At 36.7% G+C, this 19,338-nt stretch overlaps 1 protein-coding gene and 1 pseudogene across 1 annotated transcript in view; both read right to left on the bottom strand.

Annotated features, from left to right (window-relative positions):
• Positions 1 to 19,338, bottom strand: part of LOC125857508 (malate dehydrogenase [NADP], chloroplastic) — a 1,084,261-nt gene that overhangs the window by 626,321 nt on the left and 438,602 nt on the right. The window lies entirely within an intron of this gene.
• Positions 2,971 to 4,390, bottom strand: LOC125857502 (UDP-glycosyltransferase 75C1-like; annotated as a pseudogene).

The following is a 19,338-nucleotide window of genomic DNA, read 5'->3' as shown; positions in this document are numbered from 1 at the left end:
AGGATTTTTTGAGTAAGGGGTTTATTCGCCCTAGTGTTTCTCTATGGGGTGCTCCTGTGTTATTTGTGAGGAAAAAAGATGGATCCACGAGGATGTGTATTGATTATCGAAAATTGAACAAACCGAAAATGAAGAACACGTATCCTCTTCCTCATATTGACAATTTCTTTGATCGTGCATCTTTGTTATCTAAGATTGATTTGAGATCCGACTAACATCAGCCAAATATTAGGGCATCAGATATCCCTAAGACAACTTTCAGGACCTCGTATGGTCACTATGAGTTAGTTGTGATGTCGTTTGGTTTGAATAATACCCTTGTAACGTTCATGAAGTTGATGAAAGAGGTGTTCCGACCTTATGTGGATACCTTTGTGATAGTGTTCATTGATGATATCTTGGTGTACTCCAAGACTGAGGGGGATCACGATTGGCATTTGAGTATTGTACTCTAGAGATTGAGGGAAGAGAAAATTTTTGCCAAGTTCTCGAAGTGTGAGTTTTTACTCAATATTGTGGCATTTTTGGGACGTGGTGGCGTCCAAGTAGGGTATTCAAGTTGATCCAACCAAGATTGAGGCAATGAGGGGTTGAACCAGACATACATTGGTTACGGAGATCCGGTGTTTTGTGGGACTTGCAGGCTATTACCAATGATTTGTGCAGAACATCTCTTCTATTGCATCTCCCTTGACTAGCTTGACTCGTCAGAGTGTGAGTTTTCAGTGGTCTAATAAGTGTGCGGAGAGCTTTCAAAAGCTCAAGACCTTGTTGACGTGAGCTCCCATTTTGATTCTACCCAAAGAGGGTGTGGATTTCATTGTTTATTGTGATGCTTCTAGAGTCGGGTTAGGCGGTGTTCTGATGTAGAAGGGTAAGGTGATTGCCTATGCTTCTAGGCAGTTGAAAACTCATAAGAGAAACTACCCTACCCATAATTTAGAGGTTGTAGTCGTAGTGTTTGTGCTTAAGCTATGGAGAATTTATTTGTATGGAGTTCATTGTGAGGTTTTCACAGATCATCAAAATTTTTAGTATATCTTCAATTAGAGAGATGTGAACTTGAGGTAGTGCAAATGGCATGAGATACTGAAAAGCTATGACATCACCATCTTGTATCATCCAGGGAAGGATAATGTGGTGGCCGATGCCTTGAGTAGAAAGACTTCTAGCATGGGAAGTCTTTCCGCTAATAGTGTGGAGGAAAGACCATTGGCTAAAAGATGTTTAGAGATTCACCAATAGTCTCGTCCATTGATTTCTGAGGAGACGGATGGTTTGATTGCTTTCATTGAGACTCGTTCTTCCTTAGTTGAACAGATTCAGGAGTGTTAGTTTGATGACGAGAAACTATGTTTCATTTGAGACACGGTGATTAGAGGGGAAGCCAATGAGGCTGTCCTTGATTCTGATGGGATTTAGACTTAGCACCGAGAGGGCTTTGAGGTGGAGGCTTAAATAAAATAGTCTTTAGTAGCAACCTCTAGTCCCAAACTATGTGCCCCCTAGGATTGTATTAAATGACCTAGCTAGTGGATCCACTTTATCAAATGATGATATGTACATATTCTACCTTGGCAAGTAGATTCCTTTCTTCTGGTATGAGGGATATATCGAATTACATCATATCCCACAAAATGCTTATGTTTTCTTCAAAATTTTCTCAAGTCGTTTATGTTAATATGCATTTGACCATGTTTTATGATTCTCATTTCATTTCTTCTTTAAATATTTTAAAAATGTCTCAATATGATCATGTGTAAGTGTTTTAAGTTATTTATGCTATCATTCCTATGCTTACATATTTATTCATACTTAGTACATTCCATGTACTAATAATGTACACTTGTACCTACATTGTCTAGCTAATGTAGGGTTCGACAATCCTACCTCCCATACTTGTGGCTAGTTGGTCCTTTGGAATTTTGAATATTGGTGAGTCCTCATTTTTCGAGGACCGAGACTCTTTTAATTCGTTTATGTCATTTCTATTTTTTGACTTTGTATGTGATGTATGGCTTACATCCTAATCACTTTACTTATGATGTATTAGATTACTTTGAGACTTATGTTAGACTTCTGCTTGTCAAAACTATCTTTTAAAGTCTTTATTTCTATTGTCTTGTATGATATATGTCAAGTGGCTTGTGTAGGGCCTCTCGGGGTTCTATAAGTCATGTTACGCCTAGCGTCTCCTTTGGGTCGTGACAATGTCATCACATCCTGGGATTGAAGAATGAGAATCTTATAAAAAAAATTAAAGTAGGAAGGAGAGTAATAACGTCGTATTATCCATCTGAAGCAATAGCTAAAGTTTTGTGCTAGTTATATTTTTTTAAAGAATATAATTTGGAGTAACGTTCACGCTTGAATACTTTAATATAACTTTAAATGTTAAAAGGCAAATATGATATAAGTAATAAACTATTCCAATTTGTATTTCTATTCTCAGACGTTTATTTTCATTTCATTTAAAATAAAAAAATATTTTTAAAAAATAGGGCTAAATGGGTTAATAACCTTTTACAATATACACATATTTTAAAAATAAATATCATGGTGCAATTCAAATTGAATTGGCTAATATGCTTTGTTGAACTAACAAGAGTGGGAATTTATTCTGATCTATAATACACAGACTTCACAAACATTCTTTAATTTATTTGATTATATTATTTGTAATGGTTTTAAGTTATAGATTTATAATGTTAGTTTAGTTTAATAAGCCATATAGTAGGTTCATACTAATTTTCACTTATTATTTTGGATTAATGATATAGAACTATTTTTTTTTATTATGGATTAGCAAATTAAAAATATGAGTGTACAAAAAACAGAAACTAAGAAAAATATTTCATTCGAAATAATTTCGAAAAAATTCATTATTTTTTCTGAAACGGAGAAAAGGCTCTTACAAAAACTACAACTAATTACAAGCTATTTTATTCAAGTCATCTATTCATGAATAATTTAGTACTCCTTATGACCAAGTAAAATCTCATTAGCAAAAGCCTGGAGATTCAAACTTGATGTACCATTTTCGTTCATAGCTTCCTTAGCTAAATCGCTCCATTTCTTGGCATTTCTTCTCAATTCTTTCCCTTTTTTTTTGCCTCCCATCACGATCTCGATATATCTATTGAACTCATATCTTTCTACAACACCACCTTCACTAGGAGCAAGTCTAACACCATTCTTCCAAATATCTTGAATGAATTTTGCGTTACAAACTTGATCATTCCAGAGTGGACATGCCACGATAGGTACCACAGATGTTATACTCTCCAATGTCGAATTCCATCCACAGTGAGTCAGAAAACAACCACAAAAATGGTCTTGCCCTGCATTTCAAGCACCAACTTACTATCTACCCCTGCATTTCAAGTTCGTCTTTGCAACTCAATTTGTCCTCCGTGTTATCTCCGTGTTGCCCTTCCCTAATCACCCACAAAAATGGTCTTCCACATTTTAACAACCCTTGACCAATCTCTTCCATCAATTGACTTGATATTTCAGAGTAACTACCAAAAGCTATGTAAATAACTGATCCTTTATCCTTTAAGTTCAACCAATCCATATAATTTTTTGAACTAATTTCAATTATATCCGCTCGAAAAGTATTATCATCAAGAAAAACTGAAGGAATTGATGACCCAATTCCAATCATAGCCACATGCTTTAAAATTCTCAAAGCATCAAATTCCAAAGAAGCAAAAGTGTTTACAAGAGATTTTCTTCACTATTCAACATTTCAATTTGCTTTTTAATAGACTCAACTGCCCAATTGATACTCTCTATGTCATTAAACACAAAAGAAGGAAAATCAATTGGACTAAGTGGTGGCAATCCTGGTAACTCTATTATTTTATCCTTAGCATCGCAGTTCTTGAAATAATCAGAATAATCAGTGAATCTATAATAATAAACATAAAAACTGTGGCTGGTTGGATCCAAAATAATGCAGATGGGATATTAATATTTTTTTGCCACTACACCAACCCATTCCATAATATTTGTGTAGATGACATATGAAATAGGGGTACCATTTTTTGCATTTGATTGAATTAAATTGAAAATAAATTCTGACAGGTGAGACTTTATAGAAGAATAGAACAAGTGAAACTCATCAACTGAACTTAACTGGAATTTGTCGTCATAGCCATCAGAGAAAGGAGCAAAGCTTAATCTTTCAACATTTGAGAGTTTTTTCATTTTACTAAAAGCTGATAGGCTTGTGGTTAAGTGACTTCAATGCCTAAATTGATTAATTGTTTTGAAAATTGAAGACATGGATTAATTTGACCTTGGTCTGGAAGTAGTGCTATAAGAATGTGAGATTTTTCATTCTTTAAGATTTCATATTTTGGGTGGTGAAAAGAGAGGTATCCATGATGGAGAATGAGAATTTCAGGCAGGAGAACTTTGTTAAGAAAGAAAACGTTTTTGAACCTGTTTGGTTACAACTTATTAAGGTCACGCATATTTATACTAGTATGTAGATGGTTCTAGAGATACAAAAGCATGTCATTTTTGTTATTCCAAGAATCATCATTACTATGCAGTAAAAGGTGCAAGAAATGCGTGACTACTTTAGACTAAGAATAAAAAATAATATAATGATAGCATGAAATGCATGACTACTTTAGACTAAGAATCAAAAAGATATAGTGATAGCAACAAATGCGTGACTACTGTAGACTAAGAATAAAAAATAATATAATGATAGCAAGAAATGTGTGACTACTTTAGAATAAGAATAAAACAAGAATATAGTGATAGCAAGTAGCATGTTTTATTATCACATAGATTGTGTGCTAACAAATTAGAGATATAAAGCATGACCTTTTTGTTGTTCCAAGAATCATCTGTATTATTTAGTAAAAAATAATGTAAGAAATGCATGATTACTTTAGACTACGAAACAAAAAAATATAATGATAATAAGTAATATGTTTTATTATCAGATATATCGTGTGCTAACAATTTAGAGATACAAAAGCATGACATAGGTACATACTCGATTATAAATCATTATTATTTTAAAAAAATCAGAAACATGTAACATAATTTAAAATTAGAATATAAAGAAGTAAACACATGATAAAAAATAAGAAATTCAAAATATAATAGATATATATTACCTATCTACAATATAATTTTTCTATAAGGAGCATAACTTTTTCATTACCTTTAAGGGTTCAACAACTTGAAATAATCAAACAAGGAAACATGCTAATTTTCATTTTTCCTATGTAACCTAAGGAAATAAAAAATCCAGGCAATGGGTCATATTGGTGTTTCACTTAACTTTTAGATAATCAAAAGTTTTATATCTTCTTGAATCATCATATATCAGCTTGATTCTTTTTCTTGTTCCAAATACATGAAACTATGATATAGGGAGGGAGAACTCAAGCATGATATTTTTATCTGATAGAATATTAAAATATGTGATTTTTATATCTCATTTGAAAGTTTTAAGGTTTAGAGAAGAGACACTTTTACTTAATTATATATTTTGAATACCATTTTGTTCGAGAAAAGAAAAGATACATATATAGTTTAGAAATTGATTAAATACATCCAAAATAAAGATTTTTCTGTTGAATTAATTTCATTAGGCGAAATAGACATGAATGTTCTTATAGTCGGCATATGACCTTTTAATCAACCTTAATAAACAACAAGGAAAAAATCCTGTAAAAATTAACCATCCCTAGTAAAATGACAAAGTATGTTCGCTTTGAGTAATCAATCTTATTTGTCTTGTATCTCTCAAAATGTATTTCACACTGATCATAAAAACTCGAATTTCACCTTCACGCTCATCACAAATTTTTAGTCCTTCAAACTCATTCTTGAACATCCCTTCTAAGATTACGTATGAAATACAATGTAGTGTAATTGAATGTTACTTCTAGAATGGTTTTGGAAAATTATTAGGTATAATAGTCACATTCTTCATGCCTCCAACCACAACATCTCTCCACACAAAATCTTACAACTTAACCTTACCTTTCATCCTAGCCTATTTTCTTCTTTTCTTCTCTACTATTTTATTCTATTACATACATTTTCTTGTGTTCCTCTACTCTCTAATTGTTAGAGTTTGCTGTTTCGAATTTCAAGTTAGCTATAACATCAACATGTAATGACCCGGAAGGTCATTTTTGAAACTTTTTGTAAATTTTTTATTTTACCCCTCTCGAGTTGCTCTGAGTCATGTTTGTTCAGTCGGTGAAGTTGGTTTGGGAATTTTGAACTATTCGATAAGTACAGTCATTTAGTTAATATGTATTTATTAAATAATAAATTTTTTAGTGAGTGGTTAATCAACCAAGTATATAATTTATTTAATAGTCTTACCACTTGATCTATGTATAACAAAATAAAATAAAGAGAGAGGAGTTAATATTTTTGCTATACTAAACTCGTATGCAACAAACTACAAAGCGAAGATGTGAGGTTCTTGAGGAGAAATCTTGATCAAAGCACTAATGTTGGATGTGTAACTGTTGTCAGGTAGAATCAAATTTAGAGTGCTCTTAACTTTAAAATTCTTATTTTCAATTTTTCCACGATATTTTACAACGTTGTCAAATTATTTCTAAGAAAAGTATATAAAGCACAATGTGATTTCTATTGAATTCTTTCCCCAAGTTAGTAAGTAATTTAATGATGGTCAAATAATTATCGCTAATAGTAGATGATTATGAGAAATCATTGAGAAATTATTAGGAAACTGTAATACCTCAGAAATCTACCTAAGACTGAACCAAGAAAATAGGTGAACCACGGAGGTCCACGATCCCCTACACGGACCATGGAACCCCACACGGTCCGTCAATACTCCCATGAAAGCAAGCCAGAGACCCTCAATGACACTGAGGAACCGCAGACCACTAGACGGTCCGTCAAGTGTGCTGTTGAAATAACCCAACATAACCCCAACTCACTGTGAAGAACAACGGTGGCCTACACGACCCATGGTGCTTCACACGGTCCGTGAAGTGGAACGTGAATGGGGTAGTTCAACCTTCAAGTATTGGTCATCTTCAAACAGTCATATCATTTCGCACAAAATGAATTTGGTGGCCCATGACCTATCAACTTAAAGATCTTTGAGTCCTCTTTCCAACACCACCGAATTCACTAAAATCAAGTGTTGACCTCAGCATTCATGGAGGTCCAGTTCATTTAAAACCCACGTTTTTGGGTATGGGTTTGCATTTCAGGAGGACCTTTGGTAGTGTTTAAACCCAAATTTTGGGGTTTTTTCCCCATTTTCATTTTTGGAGCTTTGAGAACTCGGTAGAAGCGATTTGAAGTAGGTTTTCAAGATATAATTGTTGGGTAATATTTCTTAACTTTAATTCTTCGATTACCTATTATTATTATTGATTTTATGAGTTTGAATCAAGATTTTGGGGTTTTAATAGAAGAATAAGTTTTTTGCTTTATCTTGTTCTTGTTTTTACTATTTTCCGCTTCTCTTTCGTTTTTGTTGGGTTGAGGTTGACTTGTCTTGATGAGAAAATACAAGCGCCATACATCCTTTTTTGGGTTATGATAAAAAAAGAGAAACAAAAATCTTGGGTTCACCGGATGACCTGAGCCCTAATTAAATGAAGCAAAGACAAATAGAAACAAAACAAAAAAGTTCAACTATCATAAAGGATACTATAGAGAGCTGAAGAGCCCTCTTCTTCTTCCTTGGCAGCTGGAACTATCCACCATTGTTTTTGGCAGCTTTCCATTTGCAGATGTTGAGAAAAAAAGTGCTATAGAGCTTAAGTTGCATCCACATATGTGTTCAAGCTTCTCACAAAAGCCATGAATCTGACTCGATGGAGACTTCTTCAACTCTGAACACTCTTCCAAATCAGTGAGCTTTACACCTTGAAATCCTCCTTATAAAAAGATTTAACTAACAAACCCCTAAATCATGCAGGCTGAGCTTCGAGAAGCTAATACAGTGCAATGATTATGAGGCTTATTAGGTAAACCTCTTTGATACTACAGTAGTTAGTATACGTGAGAGAAATTACTTGCCCGAATTAATTGTAATTCAAGCTGATGTTCCAAGAATATAATAGCCCATGTTCGAGTAATTGTTGTTATAGGCTTGTTATCAGTTCTTCCTTTCCTTTTATTTATGCAACCATTGCTTTCAACTCTTGAACCCTTATATGTTATTAAAGTTTCTTTTCTAGATATAGAAATTTTGTAACACCTCGGAAAAAGAATGGTTGCAATGTTGACTGCATGTTCAAGTCGACGGGTCCTGTTTATAGACCACAAAAGGTTATACGGTTAGTAGAAGGAAGTCGTAGAAATAGCCTTAAGGATTTCTTGATTTTTGGATTTCTAAAAGTTTTCTACGTAACACTAGGGCTGTCCGTAGAAGGTTATCCGTAGGAAGTGGTTGTAGAAGCGTTCCAGACTTGATTGAAAAATTGGTTGGAATTTTGGGTCTATGGAGTTCTTAGACATGCCATGGAAATGTTGATGGGATGTAGACCTATCATGTTGAAGTGGTCTTAGACTTGAAACGGATCATAGAGTTCCACGGTTAGGGACTACGACCTGTAGACGCTTCTACAGACCGTAGGAACCAATCGTAGAAAGTGACAAGCATTTACACTCCCAAGTAACTCGATCTACGGACCATCGGATGGACCATCGAATGTTCTACGGTCCGTAGGTGGCAACGATAGATCACTCCGCCAGTTAATTTCTTAAGTGTAACTGGGTATTTTCCTATTCATTTAATACCTAAGCTACGTCGTTTTACCCTTAAATCTAGGCCCTATAAATTCCCTTCATCCTTAGAACATTTCCCCAACTTATTCATTCTCTCAAATTCCTAAAGTCTCTTTGTCACGCCCCGAGGCTACCCCCTGGATGCGGACACGGGACCTAGGATCACAAGTGACCCCAAGCTAACCCTGCTGGCATAATCATGAGCATACTAAAGATAACTGAATAATAAAAATTGTGCGGAAGCTATAATCATAAGTAAAATGAGAAGATGGGGAATACCCCATATACTATAATTGAGATAAATGAAAACTGATGAGTTTAATACAGAGAAGATATTAACTCAATACTAAGCTGAATCTAACTATGTCTGAAAATAACCTCTAAACTGACTAGAGATGTTGGGACATGCCCCAACTAAGTTTAGCAAAACTGAAACTAAAGGACTAACATTACTGAAAAGAAACTCATGACTATTGTCCTCGGAGAATGAGGACTCACCACTGATTCTGCTGAACTGAAGATCGGGAACCGATCTAAGCGTGATCTGGATGCTGAGAACCTAAACCTACATAATGAGAAGATGTAGCGCACGTATGCGTCAGTACTTGAAAGGTACTGAGCATGCAGGATAGCGTAAATTTGAAATAACATACAATTGAACAAAGCAAATAAGCAATGATATAATCTGAACATGATATAAATACTGAATACTGAGCTAAGTGAATGCAATGACCAATTTATAACATGTTGAGACTGAATAATGAATATACTAATACATGGTCAATGCAATAGAATCTCACTGATCTGTGGGAGCTACTAATAACCGATAATAAAACCATACGAGCTAAATGTGGAGTCTAATGTATACGCCCCATCGAGAGGACCCGATATACCTTGCCAGAGGTATATAGGCATGCTGGCATGATCACTGAAATAATACCCACAGAGGGGACTTACAACCTACGTGGCTAGTAGTTCTGGGACTATTTGGGTACATTGAACCCTAGTCCAACTCAATATTATGCTACTCCCAATGGATTAAGTGATTAACACATTATGACTGAATTTCTGTAAGTTACTAGATAACTCAAACTGGACATGCAAACTGAGTATGCAATAATTAACTGATATTGATGCATTAATAACCGAGGCATGTATAACTGAATAACTGAAATATCTGACCTAGCATGTGTAATTCAAGAACTAAAGAAATACATAGCTAGGGTTCTGGAATTCATGCAATAAACCGAATATTAACATACTAATCTGATTTGGATCATTCTATCAGCTAAGAACCCAATTCTAACTTTCAAGAAACCCTAATTCTAGTCATAATAAGGGAATCAAGAAACTGACTAAAAACTAGGGACCTAATGGGTGAAAGGAACCCACTAGTGAAATCCCACATATCTGGTGACGAATTCCACGGAGAAATCTTTAGATTTCGGGGCTGGAACTGATGGAACCTTTCTACGTTCTTGAACTAGGGTTCTTGACTTCTCTTCTCCTCTTATGCTCTAATTTTTCTAAGTTTTGATTAATGATTAGACTTAGGTAAGTTCTAGTTATGTTTCTAGGCTTAAATTGGCTAAAACCTCATAATTTAGGGTCTAAAGGACGTAGCTTAGGGGTCCAACGAAATAGGAAAAGATCAAAAGACCCCTGACTTAACTGCTGTTGGAGTGATCGACAGACGGGACCTACGGGCCGTAGGTCAAGTCTGCCCAACAAGGCTTCACCAAAACAAGCATAACTTTTTACTTAGAAATCGGATTTTAGCAAACTCGATGGCATTGGACAGAGGATTCAATTATCTATAATATCATAGGTCATGGGACACATAATTCCCTTTTTGTTGGGAGTGATGACCATTTGAAGTTGACCCAATTAACAATTTCCCCTTAATTGGCTGCTAGCCTTCACCAACGATCAGACCTACGAATCGTGGATTGAACTAAGGTCTGTACTGGTTGGCCATCGTTCGCGTCAGGCTGGGTAAAGGGAGCCTCGATCCACAGACATAGACCACAGACCGTGGTCTGACCCACGGACCATAGGTCTGTCCGTGGGTCGAGACTTAGCCAATTTTCTGAGCTGGGTTTGGGGAGAGGTTGCAGTGGTGAACCACGGATCACCAGCACAGGTCGTGGCCTGACGTACAGTCCATGGGTGGCAACCGTGCGTTGCACCTATAACTTCTCAAAATCTACATTTTTAGTCTGTTTCGGATATGGGGTGTTACATTATCTCCGCTTTGGGACCATTCATCCTCGACCGAAGACTAAACTAGCTGAGTATGGAGCGAAAAAGCTGCAATCCCTACCACTAAGTACTAGAAACTGATTTCTGACTGAATTGAGTTCCAAGAACATGCAAATACGCTGAAAATGCAAAGTTGACTGAATTAGCGCATGAATTACTGAAAGACTGAAGAGGAACTATTACCTCAAGCTGGAATGGAATCGGAAGGAAAGAGGTGAGGATACTTGGACTTCATTGCTGCTTCTAGTCCCAAGTAGCTCCCTCTACAGACTGACTCCTCCAGAAAACATTGACTGAATCGACATCTTTGTTTATCAACCTTCTAACCTGACGGTTGAGAATCTCAACTGGTACATCCTCATATGAAAGACTGTCTTTCACTGCCACACTCTCTAATGGCACTATGGATGCTGGATCACCCACACACTTCTTTAAAAAAGAAATGTGAAAGATCGGATGTACTACTATTAGTTCTGTGGTAACTCTAACTCATATGCCACTTTACCAATCCTTTTCAGAATCTTGTAAGGGCCTACGTATCTAGGACTGAGCTTCCTTTTCTTGCCAAATCTCATCACCCCTTTCATAGGTGACACTTTCAAGAAAACTCAATCATCTATCTCAAACTTTAATTTCCTTCTCATTACATCTGCATAAGACTTCTATCTTAAGTTTATTTCTGACGAGCTGAACTTTTTCCCATAGCTTCATAAACCAAATCTGGCCCAATCAAGGCTGCTTCACCTACTTATCCACCTAAGGAACACATAATCGACCCTGATAGCGAAGCACACCATCTCCCCCTTGGGAGAAAACCTCAACTCTCTGTTGGTGGACTGCACCCTTAAGTTGAAGCAAGATTGGATCATTGTCTTGCTTTTCCTTAACCTCTGCTACTAATGAAGATTCTGACCCATTCTGAATTGTTACACCACCATCTGATATGCTCATAAGACAAACTTTTACGCGAGCAAGTCAGTGAACATCCTTTGCTAGCTCTCTTCTTTCTTCCTCAACATGTGCTACACTACCCATGGATAATCTACTAAGAGCATCTGCTACTACATTCGCCTTACCCGGATGGTAATGCACGCTCATATCATAATCTTTGAGGAATTGAAGCCACCTTCTCTAGCAAAGATTCAACTCTTTCTGAGTGAATACATACTGGAGGCTTTTATGGTTTGTGAACACATCTACATGAACACCATAAAAGCAGTGTTTTCAAATCTTGAGTGCAAATTAAACACCACTGCTGCAAGCTCGAGGTCATGAGTCGAATAATTCTTTTTATGTACCTTAAGCTTTCTAGTAGCATAAGTTATAACCTTACATCGTTACATCAACCACAACCTAGGCCGACCCTAGATGTATCACAATAGATCACATAACCATCTGAACCCTCTGGAAGAGTCAAGATAGGACCTGTAGTCAACCTAGTTTTCAATTCTACGAATCTTTTCTCACAATCATCTGACCATCGAAACTTGACCATCTTCTGAGTCAACCTAGTCAATGGTGAGGCTATGGATGAAAATCCTTCCACGAACCTTCTGTAATAACCCGCTAGACCTAAGAAACTTCTGATATCTGTAGGAGAGGTAGGTCTGTGCCATTGTTTCAGTGCTTCTAGTTTTTGAGAATCTACTCTAATTCCTTCACTAGACACAATATCCTCAAGGAAGGCAACTGATTGTTACCAAAACTCGCACTTGTTAAATTTTGCAAATAACTGGCGATCTTTGACAGTTTGCTTAACAACTCTCAAATGACTCGCATGTTCTACCACAATTCTAGAGCAAATGAGGATATCATCAATAAAGACGATAACGAACAAGTCCAAGTGCTACTTGAACACTCTGTTAATCAAATCCATGAAAGCTGCAGGAGCATTGGTTAGTCCAAATTACATAAATACAAATTCATAATGACCATACCGAGTTCTCAAGGCTATCTTCGAAATGTCACTATCTCTGACTTTAAGCTAATGATAACCCGATCTGAGGTTTATCTTTGATAAATGACTAGCACCCTGAAGTTAGTCAAACAAGTCATCAATTCTGGGGATGGGATACTTATTCTTGATTGTGACCTTGTTCAACTGCCTATAGTCAATGCACATTCTGAGAGAACCATCTTTCTTCTTTACGAATAACATTGGTGCACCCCATTGCAAAATACTAGGTTTGATGAAGCCTTTATCTAGAAAGTCTTTCAACTGCTCTTTCAATTCCTTAAGCTCAGCTGGAGCCATTCTGTAAGGAGGAATAAAGATAGGCTGGGTATCTGGAAGGAGATCAATTCCAAAGTCAATTTCCTTATCGGGAGGAACTCCAGGAAGATCTTCTAGAAACACTTCTGGAAACTCATTAACCACAGGAACTGACTCAAGAGTTGGGGTTTCGGAACTTGAATCCTTAACCCGAACTAGATGATAGAGATAACCCTTAGAGATCATCTTTTTGGCCTTAAGGTAAGAAATGAATCGACCCATAGGCGCTAATCTACTACCCTTCCATTCTAAGAATGGTTCGTGTACAAACTGAAAACGAACAATCCTAGTTCTACAATCGACTGAGGCATAACAAGAATGTAACCAATCCATGCCTAGAATGACATCGAAGTCTACCATTTCTAACTCTACAAGATCTTCTTAAGTGACTTTCTGAGAGACTGTGATAGGGTAATTTCTATATACCCATCTAGCTATAACTGGGTCACTGACTGGAGTAGAGACTGAGAAAGGTTTTGATAGAGTTTCTGGACTGACACCCAAGATTACTGTTATAAAGGGACTTACAGAAGACAAAGTAGCCTCTGTTGTCTTTCCACTGAGTGAACCATATGTGAGCCACATCCCTAAGCTGGTAGGATACCAACTCAACCCTATCATTACCAGTCATTTGCATCACTCCAAAGATTTTCTTAAACATTATCAATGAAGTTTTGTGGGTCCTCACCAACTTGGGACCCTAAAAACTCAGGCGGATTCATCCTAACAAAATCTCAAACTCAAGCTGTCATTGATCCACCATTTCTATTAGTAGGAACTGGAACCTGCTGATTGTTCTGGTTGGTCACACTCTGAGCCAAAAGCTGAATTAGCGTTTCGAAATTTTGCATTAGAAACTTCTTGATCTGGGACTAGAGGAACTACATTAGCATTGCGTGCATTAGCATTCCTTGCGTAAGCTCTAGGAGGAGGCATGATCTTAAGCGCATAACGATGGATTAGAAAGGAGATTATACCAACACACGATAAGAATATCAAGAAAGTGAAGTTTTCCTAAAACACTTCATAGCCTCCCTCTCATTAGATGTGGTGCACTTCACACCCTTGAAAAGGACTTTACTTAGTGCGGCTTTTCAGACATCCTAGGACTCTTAAACCTAGTGCTCTAATACCAAGTTTGTCACGCCCCGAGGCTACCCCCTGAACGTGGACACGGGACCTAGGATCACAAGTGATCCTAAGCTAACCCTGTAGGCATAATCATGAGCATACTAAAGATAACTGAATAGTAAAAACTGTGCGGAAGCTATAATCATAAGAAAAATGAAAAGATGGGGGAATACCCATATACTATAACTGAGATAAATGAAATATCTGACCTAGCATGTGTAATTTAAGAACTGAAGAAATACATAGCTAGGGTTCTGGAATTCATGCAATAAACTGAATATTAACATACTAATATGATTTGGATCATTCTAACAGCTAAGAACCCAATTATTCTAACATTTAAGAAACCCTAGGTTTAGTCATAATAAGGGAATCTAGAAACTGACTGAAAACTAAGGACCTAATGGGTGAAAGGAATCCACTAGTGAAATCCCACATACCTGGTGACGAATTCCATGGAGAAATCTTTAGATTTCGGGGATGGGACTGATGGAACCTTGTTGCGTTCTTGAACTAGGGTTCTTGACTTCTCTTCTCCTCTTACGCTCTAATTTTTCTAAGTTTTGATTATGATTTGACTTAGGTAAGTTCTAGTTATGTTTCTAGGCTTAAAATGACTAAAACATCATAATTTACGGTCTAAACGGCGTAGCTTAGGGGTCCAACGAAATAGGAAAATATCAAAAGACCCCTGACTTAACTGCTGTCGGAGTGATTGACGGATGGGACCTATGGGCCGTAGGTCAACCTACGGTCCATAGATTGGGGTCGTAGGTCAAGTCTGCCCGACAGGGCTTCACTAAAACGAGCACAACTTTTTACTCGAAGATCGGATTTTTGCAAACTCGATGGCGTTGGAAAGAGGATTAAATTATCTATCATATCATAGGTCATGGGAAAAATAATTCCTTTTGTTCTGGGAGTGATGACCATTTGAAGTTGACCTAATTAGCAATTTCCCCCTAATTGGCTGCTGGCCTTCACCAACGATAAGACCTACAGACCGTGGATCGAACAACGGTCCGTGCTGGTCGGTCGTCATTCACGTCAGAGGCTGGGTAAAGGGTTCCTCAATCCATGGACCGTGGTCTGACCTACGGACCATGGGTATGTCCGTGGGTCGAGACTTAGCCAATTTTCTGAGTTGGGTTTGGGGAGGGTAAGCAGTGGTGAACCATGGATCACCAATACGGGCCGTGGTATGATTTACAGTCCATGGGTGGCAACCGTGGGTTGCACCTGCAACTTCTTAAAATCTGCATTTTTGGTCTGTTTCGGATACAGGGTGTTATACTCTCCAAGGTTTTGTAAACAAAATCTTCTCTTTAGATCAAGGAAGAAGAAACTAGGGTTCTTCAAGTTCAAGTATCCTTTATTCATCATTGCTTAGGGCTTCAATCAAGGTATGTAAGGAGTTCATCAACGAGTTCCAATCACCCATTGAGTCTCCAAAGTTTCTTCAATTCTCCAATTTAATTTCTTAAAACTTAATTAAGTTTTCATTCAATTCCTCGTGGGTTCTCTATGTATGAATTCAATTTCTTTATTATGATCTTATTTTTATAATTTGGACTTAATTACATTCTTTTCAACTAATTCTATGTGAACCCGTTCATTGATCTATGATATTTGACTACATACCCTAACTTACATGAATTTATGAAAGAAGCTTGAATCTATGAATATTTTTTTATAAAATCTTTACTATTTTCATGAAATCAATGTGTATGACTTAAATAATCTAATAGATGAAGGTATCTATAAGTTCTATGAAGCTTGGCCACATGACATGAATGCCATCTAGATTTGCTCTCAATGATTTTAGGTTATTTTCCTAAATTAGATCTTGATTATTATGGTATCCGAATATGCCATCAATGATTATATATCACACTTTTAAAACTATCTCCCTTAGTAGTAGGGCATTTTTAGTATGAAGTTAATGACTATGGGCCTTATAAAGCTATTATGAAAAGATCATGGATGGTGAAAGATTTTCTCACAGATGGTCTAAGGAGCTACTCTATGATGTTTCTAGCTTTGGTTAGTATCTTAATCGTACTTTTACATGGATGATAATATGAATATGATTAAATGACTTTTCCATGGGATTTATACTTAGCATCCAGTGGACTTGCAGCGATTACCCATGTTCTATAAACTATGTGCCACCATATGATTGTCTTAAATGACTGAGCTAGTGGATCAACAAATAGCATATGGCATGATGTGTAGATATTCTATCTTGGCAAGTAGTTTTCCCTTCTTTTGGTATGACATATGTACTAGATTCCATGTTATAGCTCACATGGTCTATGTTAGTTAATGGTCAATTTCCCACAAAATTAACTAAGTTAATTACTAATGTATTATAAAGTTTCCTTTACGATTTAAAGATGCAGTGATCATGTTCATGATTTATGAATTTTCTTAAATGATTTTACCATGTTTTAACTTGGTCATGCATTCCATGTTTTCGATTATGTCCCCTTATGATCATGTATCATGTTTTATTGCATTCCCCTCATACTTAGTACATTCTATGTACTAATGCATACTTGTGCCTACATTGTTTCACTAATGTAGGGCTTGCCGACTCTTCTCCCTCTATTTGTGGTTAGTTGATTTTATTAGAGACTCGAAGAATTGGTGAGTCCTCATAATCCGAGGATGATGTCACTCTTATATGCTTTTCGTTATTACCATTTTCAAACTATGTATGTGATGTATGAGTTACGTCCTAATCACTCATTTCGATGTAATAGATGACTAGTTTAGACTATGTTGGACTTCCTCTTTTGTCAAACTCGTTATGTTATACAACTGTCTCTTTGAAACTTTTATTTCTGTTATCTTTTATTATATATGCTAAGTGGCTTGCGTAGGGCCTCTCGGGGTCTTATACGCCATGTCATGTCTAGGGTGTGTACCTTGTGTCATGACAAATTTGGTATTCAGAGCACAAGGTTTAGAAAGGTCATAGGATGTCTCATACGCAACATCGAGTAGAGTCTTGTTCATAAGTGTGAAGCACACCACATTTATGAATGAGAGGTATGATAAGTTTATGAAACTCCACCTCTTTCATCACTCTAAAGTCATGCCATAACATTTATATCTATAAAGGTCCTCCTCTCCTAACCCCTATTTATGCTTTTCAAAATATGCCTCCGTAAAGGAATCCCGTGAGAAGGAATGTTTGTGAAAGTTTGGAGCCCGAGGTTCCCCAAGTGCTAGTTGACCCTTTGGCCGAGCAAGTGACTAATGATAAGTTTTGAGCTGCATTTCATGTACTGGCCCAAGATATGGGGGCTCAAGAAATTAGAGAAGTTGTGGCTCTCGTGAACCCAAGAGTTGGTACGACGGCAACAAGGGTAAAAGACTTTACTAAGATGAATCCTCAGGAATTTAATGGGTCTAAAGTTGAGGAAGATCCTCAATAGTTCATTGATGAGGTTTAGAAGATAATGGTAATTATGAGTATCCTTAGGTAGAAAAGGCTGAATTGACCGCTTACCAACGTAAAGGTGTTGCACAAATTTGGTTTAATCAATGGAAGTAAGAGAGGACAATTGATGAGGGTCCTCTGGATTGGGAGAAATTTAAGGTTGCTTTTCTTGATAGGTTCTTTCCTCTTGAGATGAAGAAGGCAAAGGTACTTGAGTTCATTAATTTTTGTCAATGGAATATGAGTGTGAAGGAGTATACTTTGAAATTCACGCAATTGTCCAAATACGCTCCAACTATGATTGCAGATCCAAGGGCAATGCTGAGTAAGTTTGTGTCAGGTGCTTCCAACTTGGTGGTCAAAGAATGCCTAACCGCCATGCTTGTTAAGGAGATGAATGTCTCCCATTTGATGGTTCATACACAACAAATAGAAGATGAGAAGATTTATGAGAAAATTAGGGATTCAAATAGGGAAAGAAGGGATAATAATGATTTCTCACATTCAAGGTTCGGTAGAGGTAGTTGTTCTCAAGGTAATGATTCTAGTGAATAAATGGTGCCCAAGTGTCGGGAGTGTAGAAAAAGACACAGGGGTAAATGTCTAGCCGGTTCAAATGCATGTTTTGGATGTGGAGAGAGTGGTCACAAGATGAGATTCTTACTGCTAAGGGAAGGGATTGTAGGCAAGATCAAACTCGACAAGATCATAAGGGTTCCCCAGATACGGAAATCAGTAAGTTATAATCTTTTAGCATGTGGTTATGCATTGCTTGATGTTTGGTGTTTCGTTGGCTATGGTAAGACTCCATGTATGATTATTGTGTTTGAAATCAACCTTAAAATCTTGGTGGAAATTCCTTAAGCATTTATTTGTATGTCACAATAGTTCCATGGTTGTTAAGACTTTGGTGCTATGCTTGAGTTGAGGGAGATGGCTTCAAAAAGTCTAGTGAGGTTTTCTCCCAAGGGGGAGATAGTGTTTGTTACATGGTTGGTATATGTGTGGAACTATTTAAATTGTGAGGGAAGTTCCTTTCTATGGTTTTGTATGAAAAAAGGCCGGAGGCGATGCGATGTCTTAGTATCCCCATCTCTTTCCTTTATCTTCGGGTCTAGTTTAAGGCATTAGCCCCTTATGTTCACTCTTCATGATTCTTGCATTCTTAGTCATTCTCATGTTTCCTCATGCATGCATGCTCATGAAAAAAATGTTTTTTTCAAATAAATGATTTAGCTTGCTTCATGATGATATTAATTTGTGTATGATTCATATGCATGTTTATGAAAAATGTTTTAAAAGTATGTTTTAGCTTGAAGTTGATATTCTTCATTGGTTATGTGCATTTTGATGAAATTACATTCATGTTAGTTATCAGTTTCTCTCCTATTCTATTCATGCTAGTTTGAGTGCCATTCGAGGATGAATGTTCCCAAGGAGAGATATTGTAACACCTCGGAAA

Source organism: Solanum stenotomum, chromosome 3 (genome assembly GCF_019186545.1).
Source record: "Solanum stenotomum isolate F172 chromosome 3, ASM1918654v1, whole genome shotgun sequence".
Lineage (NCBI taxonomy): Eukaryota > Viridiplantae > Streptophyta > Magnoliopsida > Solanales > Solanaceae > Solanum > Solanum stenotomum.
This window is presented reverse-complemented; position numbering and strand designations above follow the sequence as displayed.